Source organism: Micrasema longulum, unplaced genomic scaffold, assembly GCF_059751315.1.
Source record: "Micrasema longulum isolate JH-2025_06_02 unplaced genomic scaffold, ASM5975131v1 h1tg001997l, whole genome shotgun sequence".
NCBI lineage: Eukaryota > Metazoa > Arthropoda > Insecta > Trichoptera > Brachycentridae > Micrasema > Micrasema longulum.
In genome coordinates, this window is record NW_028279167.1 from 138689 (window position 1) to 165961 (window position 27273).

General features: G+C 31.2%; 1 protein-coding gene across 2 annotated transcripts in view; it reads right to left on the bottom strand.

Annotated features, from left to right (window-relative positions):
- The window catches only part of LOC148273294 (putative fatty acyl-CoA reductase CG5065), a 59599-nt gene extending 40002 nt beyond the window's left edge, over nt 1-19597 (bottom strand). The window contains exons 1-2 of one of the 2 annotated variants that reach the window (XM_088238918.1): nt 19471-19597; nt 17733-17771 (exon numbers count right to left, since the gene is read on the bottom strand). The gene's annotated coding sequence lies outside the window, so the exon portion shown is untranslated. Of the gene's footprint in view, nt 1-17732; nt 17772-19186 lie in introns of both variants that reach the window. The other variant, XM_088238919.1, reaches the window with a different exon arrangement.
- Nucleotides 19598-27273: the final 7676 nt, after the last annotated feature.

A 27273-nucleotide genomic window follows, 5' to 3' on the forward strand; every position in this document is an offset into this window, starting at 1 on the left:
AATTGTTTTCAGGCGTTGCCTAGTGTGGGAAATAATTCAGTCAGATGAATCTCTTCGCAACATTAAAGGTTTCAGCTCTTTAACTTCACTAAAATCAACAAATGGAAGAATTGAAGAAATATGGATGATCTAACATAGGCAAAATGGTGAATGTTACACAGTGTTTAAAGTGGCCACTTAAACCAGCCAATGACAGGTCATAAGCCCTGTAAATGCCTAGACTTCCATATTCCCTTATTTAAGGTATTCTCCATCCCTGTTGTAGTTTGTTAATGATAAAGGAACTATTTAAATATTTAGATAATGACATTTCAATCTTGACTTAAATGTAAATGAATCTTTAACATTAGTGGGTAGATTATTCCACAATCGAGCGGCTACTACTGTGAAAGAGGGGGCAAGAAAATTAGAGCTATGACAGGGTATTAAAGGGGTTCTCTTGTTACTAGAACGAAGAGATAGTCCGTGTTGTGAAAGAGTATTCTCGGTGCACGAGTAGAAAATGGGCTTACAATTTTGCACATGTGATTTTTTTAAATATAAATATCCAGTTGTTTGTAAACAATAAACCTTAACGTACTTAGTATAAATGTTTTTTTTATACTAAAAAGACGCTACTGGTATTTAGTGATCAAATAATCGCCTGTTAAATAGTTAAAATTATTTAAATACAATATTGAATTACGTTGTATTTTAGCATATATTTTTACCGGATAGCCATATGTATTTATGCACACTTGAGTTTTGTTATTCTATCAAAGTACTTGGATTTTCCAGTGTCATTCGTTGAAGAGTTTGTACAAAGATATAGTATTATATATTCTGTAAGGTATATAAAGAAATGACGCTATGTAACTATATATATACATTAGCACTTTGTTTCATTACGAACTTTTTGAACGAGGAAATCTTTACATGAATCTCCCATACGTAACTTATTTAAATTCAGATCCGCACAGAATACTAATAACTATTAATTTGATCAACATGTTACAGCAGAAATAGTGAACATATTAGAAAAGTGTGGAATATGGAAGTCTCGGCATTTACTGTCATTGGCTAGTCCCCTTACACACACTTTAACATTCACCATTCTCCCTATGTTTGAGCATCTATACTCCTTCATTTTTGACCTGCCCAATTAATAATTTACTGCAATAAGTTTTTTTAAACTTGTAATCAAAGAAATCAAATACTGATGAGACATTCATTTGAAAATGCCCTAACAAGGCGAAACAATTGTCACGAAATTTTCGTTTTTATATTTGTAAAAATAAAATAAAGTGTTCAGTAGACTCAAATTAGTGTTTCATTTCTTATATTATAAGTTTAAATATGGTGTTCTACAAAATAAACACCAAATCAATGAGTTATTAGTCAATCATATTACAACAGAGATGAAGAACATTTAAGAGAAGGTAATATAGAAGTCTAGGCATCTACAGGGCTTATGACCTGTCAATGGCTGGTTTAAGTGGCCACTTTACACACTGTGTAACATTCACCATTCTGCCCATATTCGAACATCTATATTCCTTCAATTCTTTCATCTGTTGATGTTTGTGAAGTTAAAGAGCTGAAACCTTTATTTATGCGGGTGAGATTCACCTAATGAGGAAGTTCAGTGGTTTTTTTCAATTTTTTTATTTGTTAATAGACTGTTAAACTAAGTCAAAAAAATGTTTTTTTTAATTTTTACATATCGTATTATCGGCGCTACGATTTTTTAAAGTTTTGTATTTCTGAAATAACTCCGCGTGTGACGTCAGAGGTTCATTTCCGCTTATTCTCATTCAGTTCTTCCTATTGGTCCAGAAGCGACAAGCAGACCGGAAATCTTCCATAGCTCTCAGATCATAGGTTGATTCACATGAACCAGTGACGTCATTTAAAGTAGTGCGTTTTTATCAAAATATTTTTTTATTATTTTTTCTGTAATCTTCCATAGCTCTCAGATCATAGGTTGATTCACATGAACCAGTGACGTCATTTAAAGTAGTGCGTTTTTATCAAAATATTTTTTTATTATTTTTTCTGTACATTTTTAAGAAACTTTGCAGTACAATTTAATGCTCTAATTTATACCCAGCGTAAGAAAACATTTTTTGTATCCAATTTCCCGTAGGGCTGAAGTTCCTCATTGAGTTGTTTCACCTACATACTGGGCAACGCCTATATTACCTTCTCTTAAATGTTCTTCATCTCTGTTGTAATATGTTAATTTAAACAGCTCCCCAGGGAGTTGAATCAAGTCCTTGTCTACAAAAATTTGGACAAACTCAAAATATTGTTGATATATCCACCTGGTCCATGAAGAAGTATAGAAATTGAAAAAAAAAAACATTTATCTAAAAATAACAACTATCCTGGCATATATTCCTAGCTTTTTCCACATTCATACATCTTGTCATACATGCCCTTCGGTTCTGTCTGCTTTTGACATGACCAGACTTAAGATTTTGGTTTATCTAATCATGCCACGTCTTCCTTGGTCGTCCTCGTCTCACGTTGCCGTTCATTTTCTCCAAATATACTTGTTTTACCATTCTTTCTATATGACAAACCATATCAGAGACATTTTCTTAATTTTATCAATTATACTGGACTCAGATTTACACTCTCGCCTGATTTCATCATTCTTAACCCTGTCATATATTGAGTTTCCACAAATTTGTCTAAGAGATCGCATTTCAACCGCGTTCATTCGGCTTTCATTCCTCCTCTGCCAGTTCTATGTTTCACTTCCATACATAAGTGTCGGGACTAAAACTCCGTTATGCACTGCCAGTTTAGCTTTGATTGACATATTTTTATTAGCAATTACTGTGCTTGGCGCTCCGTTCATTTTGTTGCCCGCATTCACTCTCCTTTCAACATATTTTTCTACTCTTACATCTCTTAAAAACATGCTTCTCAAATACACTAATTCTTCTACTTATTTATTTGTTTATTTTGTTCATTACCGCCCAAAAGGCATTTACAAAAAATAAAAATGAAATGCATGCTAACATACTAAATAATAAACAGAATATAAAGAAAAAAATTGTGAAATTAGTTAAAAATGATAAAAAGTTTTACAAAGTAAAAAAAAAAAAAAAAAACAATAATAACAAAGGTATGCAAGAAAAAACAGTAAGCATATAAACAAAAAATGCAAAGATATAAGCTTATGACATAAATTCTGTAAACCAAACAATAAATAAAGTGTTGCGGTAAGCAAGAAATACATTTTTTAGTTAAATTAATAAACAAGCAAGCATATATTATCACGAAAAAATAAGAAATAAAAATATGTATCTATGAAATGCGTATTAGCCAATACTACAATGCAATTTGATATAATAATAAAAAATAAATAACAAGTATAAGGTAATAAAAATAAACAAGTAAGTATTTTTTTTTAATTTATGAAATTGAATTGTCAATAATAATTTGACGAGCAGCTACAAATAAACTTGATATTGTGGACTTATAAGATGGTAAAGAATTGGACAGAATGTCTGCAGCCGTTCCATAAGTGTTACCTAACATATGCAGTCTCGGTATCAATGAATTGTATTATTACTCGAGAGATTCATTGTTTACATTTATTATGCAGTCAGTAACCTCACTTCCTCTTTCAAATACCATCAGTTTTGACTTACTTTCGTTCATCGCCAATTCGCTCTCCAGGCATACATCTTAAGACTATTTGTTGCAAATCATCCTTGCTGCTTGCTAACAGAACTGCATCATCAGCATACAAAAGAGGTTTACTGAAAAAGTATCAATTTTTGCTCCAATACCCATACATTCTATCTCTTTCATACCGTTGTCCATGTATAGATAAATATCTTGATCCATGCATTCACATCCACTTATAAAGGCTCCTTGCACGTCCCACACTTTAGCTGTATAATAAATAATAAATAAATTGATTTAATAAATATAACTTTTTGGTCCTTGACCTTCGAATCTAAGTTAAAATTTAGCACTTTGGATTTAGCACTCGAGAACTTGCAACCGCTACTCGAGTAGTCTCGAAGCTTTACTATTGCGTAATGGTCCATATACTTTTGTGCCCACTAAGCAAACTGTGTATTGACTACAAAATACATATAATATATTTATGTAATGACATGGTACGGTACATGAGACAATGCGTTTGACCTCAAATCTTCCACAAAGTCAACCTATTGAAAAATTTCTAAATTTTTATTATTATTTTTCAATTTATTTTTATAAATGTAACTCACAGTAAAGCAACAAATTAAATATAATGTAGCAATTTTTATGCATAAAATAATTAAGGGGATGAATAAAATAAACACAATATTAAAATTTAACCAACAATGTCATACATATGAAACTACTACTACTACTACTACTACCATCACGCCATTTCCCCGTAGGGGTAGGCAGAGAGAATGGACCGCCACACACGTCTATCCTGGCATACACTCCTAGCCTCTTCCACATTCATACATCTTGTCATACATGCCCTTCGGTTCTGTCTGCTTTTGACATGACCAGACTTAAGATTTTGGTTTATTTGATCATGCCACGTCTTCCTTGGTCGTCCTCGTCTAACGTTGCCGTTCATTTTTGCCATATATACTTGTTTTACCATTCTCTCGTCGTCCATTCGGTCTACGTGACCAAACCATCTCAGAGACCCTTTCTTAATCTTATCAATTATACTTGTCTCAGATTTACACTCTCGCCTGATTTCATCATTCGTAACCCTGTCATACATTGATTTCCCACACATTCGTCTAAGAGATCGCATTTTAACCGCGTTCACTCGGCTTTCATCCTTCCTCTGCCAGTTCCATGTTTCACTTCCATACATAAGTGTTGGGACTAAAACTCCGTTGTGCACTGCCAGTTTAGCTTCGATTGACATATTTTTATTAGAAATTACTGTGCTTAGTGCTCCGTTCATTTTGTTGCCCGCATTCACTCTTCTTTCAACATCTTTTTCTACTCTTCCATCTCTTAAAAACATGCTTCCCAGATACACAAATTCTTCTACTTGCTCGAGACATTCGTTGTTTACATTTATTATGCAGTCAGTAACCTCACTATTCCTTTCAAATACCATCACTTTTGACTTACTTTCGTTCATCGCCAATTCGCTCTCCAGGCATACATCATACATTCTAGAGACTATTTGCTGCAAATCAGCCTTGCTGCTTGCTAACAGAACTGCATCGTCAGCATCATAAAAGGGATAAAAAAAGATAAGATTACCAATTAGGAGAAAACAGAATCTCAAAACTCATTGTACAAGGGATTGAAGCTGTACAATGAGTTACCTGAAGAAATAAAGGAAATAGAAAACATATTACAACAAAGATGAAGAACGTTTAAGAGAAGGTAATATAGAAGTACAGGCATCTGCAGGGCTTATGACCTGTCAATGACTGGTTTAAGTGGCCACTTTACACACCGTGTAACATTCATTATTTTGCCTTTGTTTGAACATCCTTATTTCTTCAATTCTTCCATTTGTTGATTTTAGTGAAGTTGATGAGCTAAAGCCTTTATTGTTGTAAAGAGATTCATCAGACTGAATTATTTCACATACTAGGCAACGCCTGAAAATGATAACGATAACGAAAAAAAAATTAAATGGCCCTTTACTTATTTACTCTGTTGACAATAAATGTTTCCGCGTGTACAATAAAATTTTAGAGAAATTAACGAATAGCTTTTTTTTTTCAAATATAATTATCTTACATTTATTTATTTATTTATTATATATATACGGCCTAAGCCAAATACAACAGTTACATGAAGAAACATAAATGCAAGAAACTGAACAAAAAGAACATAAAACTATTTAGCAAAGACAAAAAAGGGCAAAACAATAATTGTACACAATATATTAAAATAAACGAAAGATCAAACACTTTGAGCTAAACCATGCCAATCCAACTTCATCCCACACTGTTTAGTCGCGAAGAGATCTACGAAAAGCCGGAAGATCTATCCCAAAAAATTCCTAGTCGTGTGATGAATTGACTAATCTACACATTCTGGACATTGGGGCATAAAAACCAAAGTTGCTCTTAGAAGATTTTATAAATAGCAGATTTTGACTTCTGGTGACACGGTTGGGAACATGAAAAGAAATTGATTGCAACAGAGATGGGACATCACTTAAAGCATTAAGTATTTTGAAAATGCATATAAGGTCCATCTCAGTTCTACGTCTCCCCAATGAAGACAGATTAAGAGATTGCTCTTTTTCATAATAAGAATAATTACCCCTTTGTAATCCGAGCAACCATGCCACTTTGTCTTAAAAAACGGTGTTGGACAGACTCGATATGGTCAATATGAGTCCTGTAGAATGGAGACCAAATAGGAGAGGCGTATTCTAGATGGGGTCGAACTAGTTAGCAATAAAGAGTTTTGATGGTATTAATATTTTTGAAGTCCGCCGTCACTCTATTGATAAAACCGAGAAGTTTGAGAGATTTGTTTACAATATTATCAATGTATTCACGATAGGAGAGTTTACTATCTAAAGTAATGCCAAGATCCTTTATTGACGAAACCATTGAAAGGGAAGTATTTTTTAGTTTGTAGTTGAATTGTATAGGTTTTTTTCGTCGCGAGAAAGATATTATTTTACATTTGTCAATGTTAAGTTGAAGACAATTGATGTCGCACCATTCATTAAAACAATTAATATCATGTTGAAAAAGAAGACAATCATTGGGAGATTCAATCAGTTTAAGTGCCTTGTTGTCATCAGCAAAAAGCCAGAATTTGGTATTTCGAAAAACATTGATAATATCATTTGGAAAAATATTAAATATTAATGGAGCAAGGTGGGCTCCTTAAGGTACTCCAGAAGTAACAGTGATTGGAGAAGACAAGGAATTATTAATTTGAATCAATTGTTTTCTTTCACTTTGGTAAGACCTGAAAAATGATAATAAAGGATCTCTTATACCAATTGCTTGTAATTTAGCCAGAAGAATTGTCTGATTGACTTTATCGAAAGCTTTTGTGTTACGATTATATTTTTCACGATCTGGCAACATTACACGGCGACTTTGCGTATGCGCGCGGTGAAAGTGGGACAAAGTGGGGGTTTTGTCAACAGCTCCTTCTGGACTATTCTTAATTCTATGATAAAATCAAATGAAATTGAATAAAATTTTAGTGTTGTACCAATCGAGTAAAAATTAATAGACACAAACGACTTCGATGAGTTTTATTTTCAATAAATGTTAGCCTTGTAAAACCACAATTAATAATAATTTATTATAATTCGTTACAATATTATTTGTTAGATAAAAATATTCAAAGCTAATTATGCAATTAACAATATGACACTATGATGCTAACCGCTGTAAATTTGATAGTTATTGACTAGATTTTATTGTCTACATAAATGTGGTCATTTTGATGCATCACTTACGAACAGATATTGTGATGTAAAAATTGTGCTACAAACAAAATACTTAGATATTTTATGATTAACATATTGCAACAGAGATGGAGAATATTTTAGAGATAGTAATATGGCATGGGTTATGACTTAAAGAAATAAAAACATGATCTAAGTATTCGAAAAAAATTACTAATGAAGATATTTGGTGCTGTCAACCAAAGCGGAGTGTGGAGGAGATGGTTTAATCATGAATTAGAGGCACTGTATGGCGAACGCAACATTGCACAATACTTCAAAATAAGAAGATTGCAATGGTTGAGCCATGTGCACAGAATGAATGATAACCGTACCCCAAAGAAGATTCATTATACCACTTTGGAAGTCAGACGAAGCAAAATTAAGATGGCTGGATGATGTGGAAAGTGACATTAGAGCAATCAGCCTGACGAACTGGAGAAGAGCCGCAGGGTGCAGGGAGGAATAGAGACATATTCTGGAGGGGGCCAAGGCCTCGATTATGATAGATATTAGGAAGATAAAGACGTCATACCTTCACCTTGACGGTATAGCTGATGATAAATTCGCTCTAGCGATTACAAAGATACACTACCGACTCCCTACCTTCAAGTTTTGGGTAGCTACGTCACGGTACACATATCTACGCAGCTTCAGTTTGACATCATAGTTGAAGATAAAATTCTCCCGACCGACTGCAAATAAATACTACCGATCCCCCCACCATAAACTCTTGATGTAAGTACATCGGTTTATACCGACGGGTCTAGAACTTCTCGATACGTTTATCTACGCATTGACAGTGTCAAAAATTTTGTTCCACCGAGCAATTTTTCCTTTAATTATGATTTATTAAAATTTGTTATCGTTTTAAGGTTGGCAATTTTTTTCTTCAAAGCCTATTAAAAATATTAACATATTACAACAGAGATGAAGAACATTTAAGATAAGGTAATACAGAAGTCCAGGCATCTACAGGGCTTATGACCTGTCAATAGCTGCAGCTCTTTAACTTCACAAACATCAACAGATGAAAGAATTGAAGGAATAAAGATGTTCAAATATAGGCAGAATGGTGAATGTTACACAGTGTGTAAAGTGGCCACTTAAACCAGCCATTGACAGGTCATAAGCCCTGTAGATGCCTGGACTTATATATTACCTTCTCTTAAATGTTCTTCATCTCTGTTGTAATATGTTAATATAAACAGCTCCCCAGGGAGTTGAATCCAGTCCTTGTCTACAAAAATTTGGACAAACTCAAAATATTGTTATTTAAAATATGATAGAGAAATTAGTAAACTTTGAAGTCGAATTCAATTCTGACATAACTGTCTGTTTCGGAAACGAGTAGCTAGATGCTACCCTATTAACATATTTAAGCATCTAGCCGTAAAATGTTACCAATGTAAAAAATAAATCTAGTTATTATACCTTTTCCGTCTGTTTTACTATCTTCCGGAGTGTACGTATCGAGACGTTAAAGGAGCCGGCTTTGTAGTCGCTCGGTAGATAAATACAGACGATCGTTAAGCATAATATCTTAGCAAGTGTCAAAACTCATGTTCAAGCGAGCATTTTTTGCTTGAATTGGGATTTATTAGAGTTTATAATCGCTTTGAAGTAGGCACTTTTTATCACAGAAGCCCATCTTTATATATATAATTCCTCTGTACGTGTGATGTCACTGAACTCCTTCGATCCCAAACTTTCGAAATTTTCCTGTTTTTAAAAAACACGCACTATCCTAGATTCAAACTAAAGACATGAACTCTTTGTTGCCATGATATATTTTGTTGCCCTTTAACACTTTGTATCCCGGAGCCGTGTAAACACGTGATTATATAACCACGCGTTGTATCCCGGTCCGGTGTTTTCACGTGGTTCACCAGCTGTTCAAAAAAGTGCATTTTATTGACAGCTGGTGACTTTTATTAGTACTTTTTAACTGCTGGTGAACTACGTGAAAACACGAGACCGGAAAACAACGCTTGGTTATTATAATCACTTGTTTACACGGCTCCGGGATACAAAGCTCAAAAAAAGGAGTGAGACGCTGTAGGTTTACGTGAGAAACATTGCAATGCGCAATGTGGCTCTCCATAAAGGCCAATGTTGGCAAAATTATCATACAAAAATGACTTATTAAATAGTTTCAAATAAATATGAGAAGCAAGAATTGATTTAACCTAGTATTTTTATAATTATGACACGTTTAAGAAACCCTTCACAAAGCATGAAATTTCACAAAAATGGGCCGGGCACAGGGTAAATTCTATGTGTTTTCGGCCGGTGCTCAAAGTGTTAATAATAAGGAATATTTTTTATGTTTTTTTATTTTTTTATTTCCTTTTTTAATAACCATAAAAAAAAATACCTTGTTATCTTTTACAGAATATTTTCTTTTCTCTTTCGTATGTAACGCAAAAATATTATAACTGTCTATTTATTATAGGAGTATAAATTCATAAACATTTCTTGTATACCCACGAAAAGACCTTGCTTTTTTGGGATTTTTGGTTTACTATTTTTACTGTTAATACGTATTTCATTGCTCTGTAATTATCCTTTATTTTTTTAATACTCTATTTTACCTCTTATGTATATTGTAACAAAAACAAATAATAATAAATAAAATTTTAAAAAAATAAAAATTATCATGTTTGGTTTCACGTGTTCGTATTTATTTGACGTTTCTTATCCGTGTGGCCATATACGAAGCAAAGCGTATTCACATCCAAAAATAATAAAAATCTAATTTGTTTCTTCTCTACCCCCGCGAAAAGATTCAGAATAGTGCCCCAGGACCGAGATATATTATTTTGGTTTCTAGGCATGGTCAAGGTTAGATTTGTATTCAAGGTTGGCAGAATAAATAATCGAAAAATTATTTTAATCTTACGAAATATACTAACAAATTTAACGACACACTGATGGCACGAATTGCGAAAAATTTACGAAATTACTTAAACGTGCGAAACCTTTTTATTAATTTTCGATTTGAAATCATGCTAAACTGGTTTATATTTTATGCTTTATCGATTAATAATGTTAATTTTTAATAATGAGATGATTTAGACACTGAGATCGTATCGTTAATAATATTTATGAATAATTTATTAAAAATTGTTTGATTAGTTACAATTTGTAAATCCTTTTAACATCTCTATAAAAATATTATTTTATCATTATTAATAAAAACATTAAGACTTATTTATCAATCATTAGCGGAATCAATTATTAGGTACGGTATTACCAGTTGGGACTTTTCTTGTAAAACCAACATTTAAAAAATTCAATATTTACAAACCTCGGCTCTTAAATTAATTTACAGATTACCTAGACTTGATAAAGAAGAGGTACCCGAACTTTTTAGTAAGCAAGGGTGCCTGTCCGTAAATGCTATTCTATGGCTCAAACTTGTTACTAGATATCGATTTGATAGTAACTACCAGAAGAGGCATTTACATTCACATAATACAAGGCTAGCACAACGCGAAAGCTTGTCAGTACCGAGGTTTGTAAGCAAGTATGGCCAAAAAACACTTCTTTATACAATTACTAAAAATTTTAATAAGATTCCTAAGATCACTTTAAAAGAAAATGTTGACAAAGATTTTAAGAAAAAAATAATTAAATGGTTTATGTGTAACAGAGCTTTATATTGATAATCATTATATGTCATCCATTTTAATTTTTAAAAATAAATTTTGTGTGGAAATTAGGTAGACTCTAAGGTACTCTTAGGCTTAGATTAATAACCTAATAGAGTCGCCCTTGCGGAGAAAAATAATTCTACGATTATAATGTATATTTTTTTTTAATAAATTTCATTCTTACCAGGGCCTCGATTATGATGGGGAATTAAAGACGTCATACCTTCACCTTGACGGTATAGTTGTAGGTAAATTCCATCAAGCGATTATAAAGATATACTACCAACCCCCCACCTTTAGTTTTGGGTAGGTACATCGATATGAATCAAGGGAAAGCACACGTCACAGTATACATATTTACGCTCTAAAATGACATCATAGTTGAAGATAAAAGTCTTCCGACCGATTACAAAGGTGTAGTATCTATACCACCATCAAGTTTTGATGTAAGTACATCATTTTATACCGACGAGTCTAGAACCCCTCGATACGTTTATCTACGCTTTAAAAGTGTCAAAAATGTTGTTCCACCGAGCAATTTTTCCTTTAATTATGATTAATTAACAATTTTAATCGTTTTGAGGTTGGCACTTTTTTATTAAAAGCCTATTGAAAATATGAGAGAAATATGTAAGTTTTGAAGTCAAATTAAATTCCGACATAACTGTCACTTTAATAAAACAAACGCCTAGATGTGGAAATAATGTCGCTTGGTTCTCTCCTATTATCAAATAAGTGTATTTAGGCGTCAGACACAGATTATATGCGTCAGAAAGTTACCACGCTTAAGAACTAATTTAGTTATTATATTTTGTTCTGTTTTACTATCTTTCCGAGTGTATGTATCGAGACGTTATAGGAGCCGGCTTTGTAGTCGATCGATACAGATCGGTAGATACATACAGGCGATCGCTAAGCGTACCGTCTTGGTAATTTCCAAAAGTCATGCAAAATTCATGTTCAAGCGAGCATTTTTTGCTTGAATTGGGATTTAATGGAGTTTATAATCGCTTTGAAGTGAGCACTTTTTATTACAGAAGCTTTTTTAAAATAAAAATTATAATTAATTTTAGTGTTTATGGCGTAAGATACGCGGACTAATTGTTTGCGGTCATTCCATTGGCTTGTTTCGATCATATGATGTCGATATGACAAGTAGGTAGAACATACCGAGGTAAGACACAGATAGTACAGAAGTTAAGTTTACCGTCTCGATATATACAGATGAAGATAGCGTTCATAATCGAGGCACTGGGCCTCGATTATGATGACAAGGTAAAATTAATCTTAAATTTTATCTACAAAGTAAAATTAAGTTTTCTGTATGAAAAATAGTAAAATTAAATTATATCGGAAATACTAGCAATAAAATAAAACAAGCTTTACATAGAAATAATCTTTTAGTTTTGTTTTATAATAAAAAACCTTTGAGCCAAACATTAATTAATAGTAAAGATCAGGTCGACAAATTGGAAAATAGCGGAATATACGAACTAACATGTACTTGTCCTGGTTCATATATAGGACTAAGCGGGAGAGCTATTAAATACAGAGTGAAAGAACATTTATCTTCACATAGATTAAATATCGACTTATCAAACTATGCATCACATTTAAATGAATTTAAACATACTTTTGATAAAACAAAAAACATAAAAATTTTACATGTAGGACATAAAGGTCAAAAGTTAGATAGATTAGAAATTTTAGAAATAAATAGGATAAAAAATAATAGCGATAGAATTTTAATAAATCAGCAGATAGAATTTAAAAATTCACCCAAATTAGCCCCCTTAGTTAGACCCTGTACATTTTAATAAAACAATAAATATATTTCATATAATAGAATATTTTCTTAAAGTACACCGCCGCCAACACATGTTTCAATAATTGGTCTCACTCTGTTCCATTGCAATATTGCGTATTGTATCTTTTTCAACTTATTTTTAAAAGTGCCTTCACTTTAAGATAATATTTAGTTTTATATAAATTACCCTTACACTGTATAATATTCACCAGTCTGAAGATGCCCATTAGAGGGTGAAAGCACTAATTGGTCAAAATAAATAAGTGGAAGTGTACCAAGTATTTTTTAAATTAATAACTTATATGAAAATATAAGTTATTACATCATTCAAAAAGAGAATATGTTTACATTTTTTTTTCTAAACATGTTCAATTACCGGTTACCGATGAAAACACTCCAATTTTTTATACAAATATACACACTTTTAAATATAAATATCGATATTATTTTATACCGTCTTAGTATATACCGATGAAGATAGCCGTTTATAATCGCGGCCAAGAGAGTAAAATCCAGTCATGCCTACGAACATTAAGTCATAGATACTAAATATTGTTTTGTATTTTTTTTTTATTACGATTTGTAACTGAATATTTCTTTTTTGAATGATTACGACTCTCTCATTAAATATTTGAGTATTTAATATTCTGATAGAATAAAATACGGTAATTAATTTAAAATTGGGTTCACGATTCCAAGGTAAGCTTAATCCAACATAAAAACTGTTAGTACATTCATAAATTATTATTGATAGACTAAATCCTAAAAAAATAATTGCCCAATTGTATATTTATTTGTCAATAACTTAGTTCAAATGTTGGTACTCTTTTTTAATAAATATTAAGCATTTTTAACCCTTTCAGAACCGAATTTACCGCAAAGAAGACCTGCAATTCTTGGTAACAAAAGTCTACGATGCATGCAAGAAAGGCGATTTTCTTATGAATTTTGATAGATCAAAAGTGATGGTTTTTGAAGGGGATGAAAATATAACTAAATGTGAGATCAGTGTGAACGGAGATATTCTGAATCAGGTAGAAGAATTTGTGTACCTGGGAAGTATGTTTACTAGGGACGGAAAGGCCGAGAAAGATATTGAAAGGGTGAGTGCCGGAACGGGGTGAACGGTGCACTGAAATCTACTTTGGCAAACAAATGTTTATCGCAGGAGGCTAAACTAGCAGTTCACATCGGAGTTCTAGTGCCCACTCCAATGTATGAGAGCAAAGTATGGAATTGGAAAAATGATGATGAAAATGCGATCCCTCGGGTGAATGTATGGTAAAACGATATATGATAGGTGCACAAATGTCGAGATCCGTGAAGTGTGTAGTCTGCCTACCCCTACGGGGAAACGGCGTGATGGTTTATTTGTTTGTTTGTTTGTTCAGAACCGAATTTCAGTGCATATAGGTGTAACCAAATGTGATATTAATGTGAACGGATACATTCTGAATCAGGTAGAGGGATTTGTGTATCTAGAAAGTTTGTTTATTAAGGATGGAAAGACTGAGAAGGATATTGAAAGGAGGATGAGTGCCGGAAACAGGGTGAACGGTGCACTGAAATCCACCTTGGCAAACAAATGTTTGCCGCAGAAGACAAAACTGACAGTTTTCAATGGAGTTCTGATGCCGACATTAATGTATGGGAGCGAAGTATGGAATTAGAAAAATAATAAAAATAGGTTGAATGTAGTTGAATTCCGATCTCCCAGGCGAATGTGCGATAAAACTATTCTACGTAAATGTATCTACAACTAACTACAGTGCACACTCGCCAATAAGGAGAATGCATACATTTGCAAATGAATACGCAAATGACGTAGATATATTTAATACTAGCGGACCCGACAGACGTTGTCCTGCCCGAACGTTGGCTTGCCTACTATTTATTACCTCAAAAAAACCCTTTCATTGGTAAGTAGGTTCCTAGGTACTTGTTTATGGTTGATTTCCAAAACATAAAATAAATATTTTTTCAAATATGGCATTCTTTTTGCAAACGTCAAACTTCTCACCAACAGAGGGGTGTACAAATACGATTATTAATAATGTATTGAATTTAATATGATTTAAGTATTACCAAAAATCTAGTTATAATAAAACGATGGGTAGAAATAATAAAAAAATTAAGAAAAGAATCTGATTGAGATCCACAAAAAATAAAGCTGTTTGTAAACATTCAACCACAATCTTTTTTAATACAAAAAAACAACATCTTTCCATTTTTTTGTAAATGCATTCTCCTCCCTGGACGCAACCCTGGTAGATCGATGAATAAAACATTTGTACTCCTAACGTTTTTTTTACATATTTGATTGAAGATTTTAATATCTACGAACACGCGCAGCGCAAAGATCTACATATCTCTGAAAACCGCCTGTAAATCGGTTAAGCCGTTTAGAAGGAGTTCGGCGACATCACACGTACAGAGGAATTATCTATGTATATAAAGATAACACTTTTCAATTTTAAAAGGCAGTGTATCAATTTCTATCTTCAAATTGTAAAACCTAAATAATACTATGTTGATTTCAATTGTTTACCGTTTATTCACTTATATATGTATTCTAATTAAGTATTTTTCTAACTTCTTCTAATTTTAAGATTATTTTAATATAATCTATACCAAAAAATGTACTCTAGTTCTCCACTGCAATATGTCTAAGTGTTATTATGTATCCTCATATATTTTCTACTAATATGTAAAGATTTTATTTTTTATTTTTCTTTCTTTTCTTAATTCATTTTTATTCTTTGCTCCTTTTTTTGTGTAAAATGCATTTCTGTCTTCATATTTAAAAATGCACTTCTGTTCTTTTCATTTTTATACCAATATGTAAAGATCATACTTTAATATTTTTCTTTTTCTTCTAAAAATCATTTTTATATTTTTTTGCTACTTCTGTGTATAATACGTGTCTGTTTTTATTTGTATATATGTATATAAAACATGTTAAAGCCTAAAAGGCGTTTAAATAATTAAATAAATTAAAATGAAACGAATACAAACTAATACAAATTTACACTAAAAATGTATTATGTAACTTAGTAGACATTATAATAATAAATATGTACATCTCCCCTCCCCTCCTTATCCTCTCTTCAAGCATTTTTGTCCTTATCCCGCCCAATTTACAGTAACTTAATGTTCTTAAAATAAATATTTTAAAAATCTTTGATTATTGAGTACATGAATATAACATTTTTATATGTATAAATTGTATGTATTTATTTGATATGTAATATATTTTCTTTACTAACTTTTTATACTATGTGGAAATCTGTCATTAATTCTGAGTTCATACTCTATATCTGTTTGTTTACTAAAAATATGTATGTAGAACTGTTGATTTCCAAATAAAATAAAACCAAATACCACTTTCGGACAAAGGGACTTTGAAAGTTGTTTAATCAACTTCTTTTTAAATTTTTTTTATAGCAAGAAATATTAGCGTTCTTTTAATTTACCCAAATATTATAATTTTGGTGGCCATTTTCAACGAGTTGTGAATAACTCACTTTTAGAAAATGGAAATCAAGTTGGGGTAGAGTGGGGTTCAAACCCCGGGCCTCTAGCCCATGAGTCCGCAACACTAGCCACGGGATTACAACCCACAATTCTCTAACTTATTTTCACTGTACATTAAAACAATAAGTAACAAAACAAATGTTTTAAAAGGCTATAAACCAGAGGATAGAGGAGCTGAATTGAAGTAAAATGGATTGTCTCATTCGCCCAAACCAATATCGAATCACCTGCTCCACAAACGTATATTTTATATCTGTTTTTGTTCTTTTATTGTGCGTTTTACTTTACAAAAAAAAAAGATATACAAAAATTCAATGTAAACATAAATACGTCGTGTTTATGACTGTCATAACGTTTTGTAATTTCTCTCTGTATATAAAATCTTATTTGTTTATTATCACATGTAAAAAATATAAAAAAGTATATTGTTGTTCGACACGAGAAACCTTAGTGAGGACTGAGGACACATTATTTTTATTATTTAATATTGTTTATAATACGAAAAAAAATAAACATAGTCAGAATGGTGAATGTTGCACAGTGTTCACCATTCTACCTATGTTTTAACGTCTGTATCTGCTGAATTTCAAATTTTGCACGAGATTACTGTTTTACGCTTTGCCGATCAGATTTTCTACTGTTTCAATTATTTTTTTACATGAGAATATCTCATCCAAAATTTGTTGCAACAGAGAGGGTAAACATTTTTGAGAAGTAATTACGGAAGTCAAGGCATTTACATGGCTTATGACCTGTCGTTGGCTGGTTTAAGTGGCCATTTTACACGCTGTGTGACATTCACCATTTTGTCTATAATTTGATATCGACTTTTTCAACTCTTCTATTTGTTGACTTTTGTGAAGTAAAATGGCTGAAATCTTAATCGTGTTAGTGAGATTCATCCGGCTGAACCAATTCACTTACTTGGCAACGCCTTAAATCAATTTTCCCATTTTTATACTTCTTCCTTATACCAGGATGTTACTTCAAAAATGTTTTGAGTATGTCAAAATGGATTGTCCAATGGATTGGATGGATTACCTTCCTGGATAACTCACTAAGAAGGAAATCCAGCCTGTCTTCAAACATTTGGACATACTCGAAGCATTGTTAGAACATCTAATATTTGAGAAGCAGAAATGACTTATTGGGTTATAAAATAATATGTGAAACTATTATAATTAAATATCTATAACTGAAAAAAAACATATATTTTTTTTTTCATTTTCTACTTTAAGACTAAGCACGGCAGTATTATTGTAAATATACAAAAACAATAAATGAATACACAAAATTAAATTAAAAAAAATAATAATTAACGAACACTTACCGGTTTAATTCTTGAAGCACTGATTAATTGTTCAAATTTCTGCAAAATAATTACAAAAATATAATTTTTGATATCTTCAAAACAAATTTAAATTAAAAGTCACAACTTAGGCACAGTTAAACCCGTATTTAACAACAGTTTAAAATTTTGTCACGTAAAGTTTGTCACGAAATTAATAGCGAACGTGAAGAGATTTACAACAATGCGAATTTGGAACAAAGTCACGACAAATTCGAACATCCTATTTCAAAAGTTCAATTCAAATTTAGAATTTCGAACAAGGATAGGGAAACACTATTTTCGTTAACGAATAGCAGCAAATTCGACAGGCGCCAGTTGGTTAGACGGCGGACTGTGAAATTGGCGTCATGGGTTTGATTCCCTCCAGTTGCAAGAAAAAAATCCAAGAATGATATTTTTTTAATGAGGATGTTTTTTTTGTTAAAAGACTTTTAAACTATACCAAAAAATATACATATTTATGTATATTTTTCAACGCTATTTAAAAAAATCTAATTTTGTAAAAATCATATAATACCTGCATATGAATTTAATTCCCAGGTGTTACTTCAACTCAATTCAAGAATAAAATGATAGTTACTTTTTTTTATGAAAACACGTATTCGGAACCATAAAGCGAAATTACTCGTTACAAGTTCTCTTCGGCGAGATCTGCTGATTGGTGAATTGGCTCAACATAACCGAAAATCTTTAATTTGTGGATTCGGAAGAACTAGTGACGTCGTTCATAGTAGTTCGTTATTATTATTTTTTGATGATATTTTAAGAAATTTACAATAAATTATTGCTCTGTTTTTTACTGCTATTATATTGCTCTGTTTAAGAAAAAGAATTATTTAAATCAAATTATTCGTTATTAAAAAGTATTATTACATAATTAAAAAACTTGTTTCTTTAACTATTTTATAAACACATAAATTTAAAGTATTATATTTTTTTATAATTATAAAGTTTGTATTCGAAGCACTAACTTGGTAATTATTTATTTTTTTATAATATTTTTTTTTAATATTTGTTATCAACGACGTCAAACAGTTCATAATTAACTCACAAAACAGCTAAATAATTACTCTTCTGTAATATTAAGATTTACGACACTAACCCTTATAGATTCAAGCCACAGATTTCATTATTCGAACACAGGCTGAATGATAGGCGAACGAGCCAACCACTACCTCTTCTAGATTTTTATTTTCAAGATTTTCACCTGAGACTACGAGTCAAAAACCTTCGTATATATATGTAAATAAGGGTAATAATTTAATTTATCGGCCTCGTGGTGTAATGGTCAGCGCGTTAGCCTGCCGTGCAAGAGGTCTCGGGTTCGATTCCCGACATGGCTGATAAGAAATATTTAGTTAAAGGATGTTTTCACACTAGAATACTTCATAGTCCCTGGACTGGTACCCGAAGCGAAAGACTGATCATCTTACCTTCATGTAACAAAATGATCAAGATACGCGGCGATTGGTGTACGGATGCAGCGCCCTATGGGAACGGTGATGATGATGAATAATTTGAATTGGTTTAAATCGGTAACAAAGCGAATATCGCCTTAAATATTTTTACACATTTGTACCACCTGCCTCACAAAAATTCTGGTTTTAGCAAAATTTCAAAAATAACAAACGTCAAATTGAATTAAACCAAAAATTAAATTTCAATGTCGTATAACTTCTGAATTGAATTTAAGTGAAATTTTGTTCAAAGAACTCACTTGAATTTTGTTCAATTTAAAATCGGAATCGAACTCTACGGATTCAAATAGACGAATGTGAATATTTGGCTGATGGCGCACTGTGGCAGTATAGGCTACCGTCCGTCGCGACGTGCAAAACTGGAGTGAGGCACGAAAATAAATATTTTATGTGACATGCATAGTTTTGCGTCGGGTCCGTGTAATAGACGACGCAGGTGTTACGAACATTTTATTATTATTCAATATGTAAAATACCGTCATAAAATATACAGAATCGTCCACATAAGCGATTATACTCAGCTTACCATTATATTCGACTTTCGATAAAAATGTTTTATAGACCATGTTTATGTGAAATTAAATCAAATAATTGTAATCTTCCTCTGTTCCTCTGTACGTGTGATGTCACTGAACTCCTCCTAAACGGCTTAACCGATTTACGTGCGGTTTTCAGAGAAATATAGATCTTTGCGCTGTGCGTGTTCGTAGATATTAGAATCTTCAATCTAATATGTAAAAAATAAGTAAGAAGCATAAATGTTTTATTCATCGATCTACCAGGGTTGCATTCGAGGAGAATGCATTTACAAAAAAATGGAAAGATGTTGTTTTTTGTGTGTAAAAAAGTTTGTTTTTTAATGTTTACAAACAGCATTTGTTTTTTGTGGATCTCAATCAGTTTCTTTCTTTCAATTCCTTTTAATTTCTCCCTATTTATTTCTTTTTATTGGATTTTTGGATTTACCAAAATATTACTAAATTCAATAAATTTTTCAAAATCGTATTCCTACAAAACTAAAATAATATTCAATTTAATACATTTTTAAAAATCGTATTCCTACATAAGTACACCCCTCTGTTGGTGAGAAGACCGGAGTTCGACGTTTGCAAAAAGAATGCCATATTTGAAAAAATATTTATTGTATGTTTTGGGATTCAAACATAAACAAGTACCTAGGTACCTACATAAATTGTTTTGGAATTTAATTACAAACAAGTACCTAGGTACCTATTTATCAATGAAAAGTATTTTTTCAAGCTAATAGAAGGCAGGACAACGTTTGTCGGGTCCGCTAGTTTACTCTAAATCACCACCACCGTTAATATCTTCCTACAAAATAAATTATGCAAAAGATATAAACATTAAATGTGACAAAAAAAATAAATAAGAATTTAAGTAAGAAAATAATAATTGTTAACATTTGCGTTTTCCATGGTGGTAATAAATTAAAATAAATAAAAATACCGAATGTACACTCCGAACCATCCACGCACACACATGAACGCACATATAAAACATACACGAACATATTACACGCGGCACATATACATAGCATAAACCACTCAAGATGCACATTCAGCAACTATCCCAAATAATCGACCCCATGAAGACATTTTCTTTACAAATGCAACGTGCAGTTAAAAATGTCTACATCAATACTGAGTCCGTTATAATTTCTACAGGTACGTCTAATGAATGAATTCGAGGTATAATTGTTTTTACAAGTCGGTACATAAAAAAGGGAATTTAATCTAGTATAGCGATGAGGACAACGGAAACCAATAGTTTGTAAAAGATACGGCGAATCAACTATATTATTGAGAATTTTGAAAAGAAAAATTAAATCATATGTAAGGCGCCTTTTTTGTAGTGATTCTATATTAAAATTGATCAAAGATGCGCCGTTATCATTTTCAATGTTGCCAAAAAGATATTCCAGGCTCCTTATAAATTTCTTTAATATATTTATAAAGTACGCCCAGCGCCCAGCCTGTTCTCAATGAACGATGAAACTAGCTCAGCTTATTACTCCATACAAAAAAATACGCTTTATTTACGTCCTAGTTGCGTTTTTTTAGTACGAAAACAAGCTCGCAGATTACAAATATTATTTGAAGATTCTCTATTTGGAAACTAGTATTTCGAACATTATTTCCGAAGGACTATTTTTCTCTGATATGATACCGTCGGCATATTGTGTATCATATAGGACATGTGGCGTTTGCAGTGGCCGTTTTTGGCATTATTCATTTTAACAGGAATCGGTCAGTGCTCAGTGTTGACATTAAACTCAGAATGGAAATATTTATTTATTCATTTATTTATTTTTTTATGAAATCATAGTCTTTATATAAAACAAGGTACAAAAGAACAATTAAAAAAAGTAAGACCAATTACAGATTTCACACTAATTTATTATGAATGCAGGAGGAGAGGGGAAAAATAATTTAATTCTAAAAAAGTAAAAATCAAAAATATTACATAAAAAGTTCATAAAAAAGAGAAGACATTGTATAGCTACTCTACTTTCCTCCCCCTCTCTCTGCTTCCATGAACATTTTAATTTAATTGTAAAAAATCACAACCAACCATAAATTATTAGATGCAGGTAGTAGATGAGGGTAAGTATAAATTAAGAGTTGAAATCAAATGTTTAAAATTAAAAGTAAAAGTTAAAATTAAAATGAAAAGTTAAAATTAAAATTAAGTTAAAAGTTTAAATTAAAAGTTAAAATTAAGAATTAAAATCAAAAAGTGAAAATTGAAAGATAAAATTAAAAATCAAATTAAAAGTTAAAAGTCAAGCAGGAGATAAATTTAAAATGTCTTTAACTGATCTGATAAAAATATGGTATTTACAATGTAGTATGTCGATGTCGCTAAAACTGTCATTAAAGGTAATCTGTATTCTTCGTAGAGTGCTATTTTTTAAATAATTAGTCATTGAGTTAGGAATGTCGAAGAGTACAGATTGACGAGTTCTACGGACAGGGACTCGATATGAAATGCATCTAACAATTTCTGGGCTATCAATTACGTTATTGACAATTTTGTATAGAAAGTAAATAAATATCTGCTGAATGTCACTGTAATAATTTTTAATAAACTTTTGTACAAGTGTCGTACCAAAATATAAAACAACGTTTATTGCGTGGGTTATAATAATTGTTTTTTGAGTTGTTTTTTTAAAGAACGACAGAAAAAAATGGTAATTTATAATTTTATCACTTATATATTATGTACTTACATGTAGGTAAAAATAAATGTTTTTTTTTAGATTTAGATCCATTAAGTACCTTTTACATAGTCCTGAATTTCTAACCCTTAGTAAATTTAAATTACAAACAATTTCTAACACTTTTTCATTTAAATTCGCTGACAAAACACCGCATTGTTTTCGATATAAAATATTAAAGTATAAAGTAGATACTAACCTCCTTAATAAAGTGCAAATAAATAAGGGATTGAGAACACTCAGACATCGGGACGTATTTAAACTGCCTTTGTTTTCAAGTAAAGCAACATACCACACACCTTTGGTCCACATGTGTCGGGAATATAACATGTGCTGCCGAAATAACAAAATCAACATATTTCATGATACTCTCCTAACTTTTGCGAATAATCTTTTAGGAATAAATATTAGCTAACAAGTACACATGCACAGTTTATTTTTTGGATTGTGTTTTAAATTAGAAAATTTAAAAATAAAATAATATTAATATTTAAAAATTCCATATATTTAGTGTAATTTTATAATAACAGAAGATATAATATATTCATGTGAAATTGTATCGACTAATACCTTAAAATGTCTGTCAGCCTCGAGGTATAATGGTCAGCGCGTTTGCTTACCATGAAAGAGGTCCCAGGTTCAATTTCCGACATGGTTGATATAAAATCATTATTTAAAAGGGCGTTTTCACTTTGGAATATTTCATAGTCCCTGGACTGGTACCTGAAGAGTAAAACTGACCATCTTAACTTCATGCAGCAGAATCGATCAAGATTCGCTACGATTGGTGTACCAATGCAGTGCCGTATGCACCATTTGTTGCGGAAATGGAATAATGATGATGAATAAGTTCTCCGAAACGAAAGCCATTCTCAAAAAGAGTGTACAAGTTTGGATTTTGACTAAGGGAAAAGACCCATGCAGAAGACTGATGCGAGATATTGCATTGATTTATATGTTATTTAGGGTGTTGTCCAAATATTTGTTGAAATATATGTATGTTTATGTAATAATATTTAATTTATATTTTTGCTATTATTTGATAATATACATGCTTCCACTTTCCATTATGCTGTATCCCAACTCACGGGGCCCTTGGCTACCATCACGCCATTTCCGTAGAGGTGAGCAGAGAGAATGGACCGCCACACACGTCTATCCTAGCATATATTCCTAGCTTCTTCTACATTCATATATCTTGTCATACATGCCCTTCATCTCTGTCCGCTTTTGACATGGCCTGACTTAAGATTTCGGGGTTTTCTGATCATGCCACGTCTTTCTTGGTCGTCCTCGTCTCACGTTGCCGTTCATTTTTGCCATATATACTTGTTTTTTCATTCTCTCTACGTGACCAAACCATCTCAGAGAACCCTTTCTTAATCTTGTCAATTATACTTGACTCAGATTTACACTCTCGCCTGATTTCATCATTCGTAACCCTATCAACCATTGATTTCTCATACATTCGTCGAAGAGATCGCATTTCGATCGCATCGATAGGGACGAGGTTGTCAATTTTTTTAAAGTTCGAGAAGAGCAATTAGCAAAAATTTACAAATCTGCTTTCATACTTTTACTTTTATTTGCTTTTTATATACTCGTATCTTGAAATTTTTATGTTATTTCATTATGTATTTTTGTATTATTTAATTTTGTATGTACTATTATTTGGCATATTATTTATTACTCCTATTTTTTATATTTCTTACTATAGTATTGAGTGAGTTTCAAAAAAACATATCTCAATTATCATTTCAATTATATTTTTTAAAAACATTCTTTTTCTGTTGATTTCAATTATACTATAATTTTGTTTTTTTTTAATACTACTGTATTTTAATATTATTTTGATGATTTTAATGATACCATAATATTGTATATTTGATTATGTGTGAATCTTCATTTGTATAATTTATATTTTTAAAATTGTTTCTGAATATCTTTTTTGCATTGTATTCTTCGGATTTTTTTTAATCATTACTTATACTTTTTTCTGGATTGTTATTCTATAGAATCACATGTTATAATTTAATCTAATTAATTTAAATGTATTTTCATTGTTATTTATTGTGGCTTGACACGGGCATAGCCTAAAAAGCCTTAATAAGTTCATTAATATTTAGGCTAGTGTAATTTTGAATGAATAAATAAATTTCAACAGCGTTCACTGGGCTTTCATCCTTTCTCTGCCAGTTCCATGTTTCACTTTCATACATAAGTGTTGGGACTAAAACTCCGCTATGCACTGCCAGTTTAGCTTCGATTGACATATTTTATTACTAAATACTGCGCTAAGAGCGCCGTTCATTTTGTTGCCAGTTATTAATATTTTTTTGTAATACATACTCGTATGTATTTATATGAATAAATAAATATAAATAAAAATGAATACCTATAAGTTACATGTTTTTTAGTTTGTATTTTTGTTGAATTCCCTTATAAGATAAAATTTAAAAAAAATAATTTTCACGAAAACACAGCGGAGAACTTTTTAAGTCTCCGTGATAAAAATTTGCGAACCAATGTTTTACACCCCTGTTTCTTTACATCCGTGACCAGTGAAGGCTTCTACATGATAGTACTCAAAATCAAACATTGGACATCCCTACTTGGTAGCTCTGACGTCATACAATTATTTATTTATGGTTATAATTTCAATAATGAAATGATTTGACGACGCCGAAACGAGCGTAAGAATAATCCCAGCTTTGGCGGCGTTAGTAGAATTACTATAAATTATGCAGAACTCAACATGTAGCTTTGTATTAATATCAACAATGTTTGATTATGTCCAAATGCTTGCAGACTGGCTGGATTTCTTCCCTAGGGAGTTATTCATATTTTAATTTATTGCAACAGAGAGGGAAAACATTTTTGAGAAGTGAATTTTTTATTTTTTATTTTTTTCTTTTATTTAGGAAACATACAGTACAGTTACAAAGTTTAATATTTTACACAATTAGACTTAATTCTAATGGACCAGTGAAGTTTCCATATTATAAAGCAATTTTATGTAAGGTTAATTATGAAAGTATAAAAAAGAGAAGGAAAAAAGAAAAACATAAATGAAAGTTGTTTAAAAATTAAAATTTAAGTGAAAAAAATATATTTTAAAGTTTGTAGTTTGTAGTGAGTATTTACAAATGAAATAATATTAAAAATGAAGAAAATTTGTAAGAGAAATTAAAAATTAAGAATTGAAATAAAGAATGAAAAACATGCTCAGATGTAAAAATAAAATAAAATACTAGTAACATTTTTTTAAAAAAAGGAAAAACATAAATATACACATATTTATTTTAAGGGATTCAAAGAAACGATGAGAATAATCTTTAAGTAAAATATAATACAATAAATTTAAGTCAATTTAAAAAACATCTTAAAAATTAATGACACATTATACTCGTAGTAAGAGCAGCAATATATTGATTTTATTTACATATATAATAAAAGTAATTAAAAGTATTTTAAAAGTATATAAACATGCCAATGCAGCAGAGAAAAAATTAAAAATAAAGAAGGAATAACAAATATAGCAAGTAATCTTTAAAATTTGAAAAAGCAATATAAGGAGATGATTTTAAACCAAGAGAAGTCGATAAAATTTCATTAAAGCGACTTTAGTAGTAATACAAATTTCAAAAGAGAAATTTGATTTATAATAATAATATTGATGTATGTAATTTGAGTGGTATAAGAGAAAAAGAAAAAAGAGGAAAGAGAAAAATGAGAAAAATATGGAAATCTAGGCATTTACAGGGCTTATGACCTGTCTTTTGTAAAGTAAAAACGGCTGAAACCTTTATCACGTGGTTTTTGCTACTTTATGAAAAGATAACTCACGTGCATTCTCCATTACTTTACCCATTGTAATATATTTTTACTAATGACTTTTTACCCTTTGTTTTTCAGAAATCATAATTTACAACAATCACACTCAGGAAGGATGGGACACTAAAAATAAATAAAATACTTAAACTCATTAAAATAGCATTATATCAACTCATTAGTTAACCCTAAACAAATAATTGATAATGATCCTTAAGATAAAAATAACTTCATTTAATTTACTTTCATATAGCTTTGAATTATCTATTCTTACCTCTGTTTTGTATAAATACATTGAACTCCTTAATAAAGATACCAGTCTCGAAGATGTCGCGAAAGCGATGAAACCGGTCACTGGATATTCCAAATTTGTGAATTTAAGTATCACTCGTCTTTTATTTATATAATAAATTGTGTAAAAACGCTATGATTTTTAAAAATCCTGGAGAAATAAATGTCTAATGCGTCTACTGACACTCGAATTAGGCTTGTAAACTAAAATTCCAATTTTCAGAGCTCACCAAACGTTTAAATTGCATCTTCTTCTTCTTCAGCATTGATGATAAACACCTGGTCCATGAAGAAGTATAGAAATTGAAAAAATAACATTTTCAGGCGTTGCCTAGTATGTAGGTGATATAATTCAATTAGATGAATCTCACCCGCATAAATAAAGGTTTCAGCTCTTTAACTTCACAAACATCAACAGATGAAAGAATTGAAGGAATATAGATGTTTAAATATGGGCAGAATAGTGAATGTTACACAGTGTGTAAAGTGACCACTTAAACCAGCCATAGACAGGTCAAAAGCTCTGTAGATGCCTAGACTTCTATATTACCTTCTCTTAAATGTTCTTCATCTCTGTTGTTTTTTTGTTATTTAAATATTTTGATAATGATCCTTAAGATAAAAATAACTTTATTTAATTTACTTTCATATAGCTTTGAATTATCTATCCTTACCTCTGTTT